This window comes from Octodon degus, unplaced genomic scaffold (genome assembly GCF_000260255.1).
Source record: "Octodon degus isolate 3935 unplaced genomic scaffold, OctDeg1.0 scaffold00119, whole genome shotgun sequence".
NCBI classification, from domain to species: Eukaryota; Metazoa; Chordata; class Mammalia; order Rodentia; family Octodontidae; genus Octodon; species Octodon degus.
In genome coordinates, this window is record NW_004524695.1 from 1,443,801 (window position 1) to 1,444,429 (window position 629).

Here is a 629-nt window from a genome sequence, read left to right on the forward strand (position 1 = left end):
TATATAGAATACATATACAGCTACTTTCTCTTAGTTCAGTGAGAAGAAAGGTTTATAAACTAAGTGCTTAGACAAGATAGCATGTCTGCATCTTGTACTTTGAGTACTATGAAGACAATATACAATGTATTAATTATTGTAACTGCCCTACTAACCTGGGTTGAAACTGTCTCATTGCTATTTACTTCTCAATAAAATTAATTTTAAAAAATGATTGTTTTTTGTTTCATGCTTTTTCATGTGTTAACTTTTTACCATAAAGAAAACCATTCTATCTTCAAGCTTCTGTATCTGATTTACATCACTTAATATTGTGGCCTTAAGATACCTTGATTTCCCTATGAATGCCTCAAGTTTATCTTTTTTTTTTTTACAGCAGAATAGTATTCCATTGTATACACATACTACTCCATTAGGTATATCACATTTTTTTGTCCATTCACCTGTTAATGGTCATTTAAGGTTTTATGTATTATACATTGTGCTGCTATGAGCCTATGTACACATATATCACTATGGCATAATGTTTTTAACTCTTTGGAGAAGATACCTAAAAGGAGAACAGGTGGGCAAATGCAATTTCTATTTTTAATTTTTTGAGACATTGCCATATTTTCTTTCCATAGAAA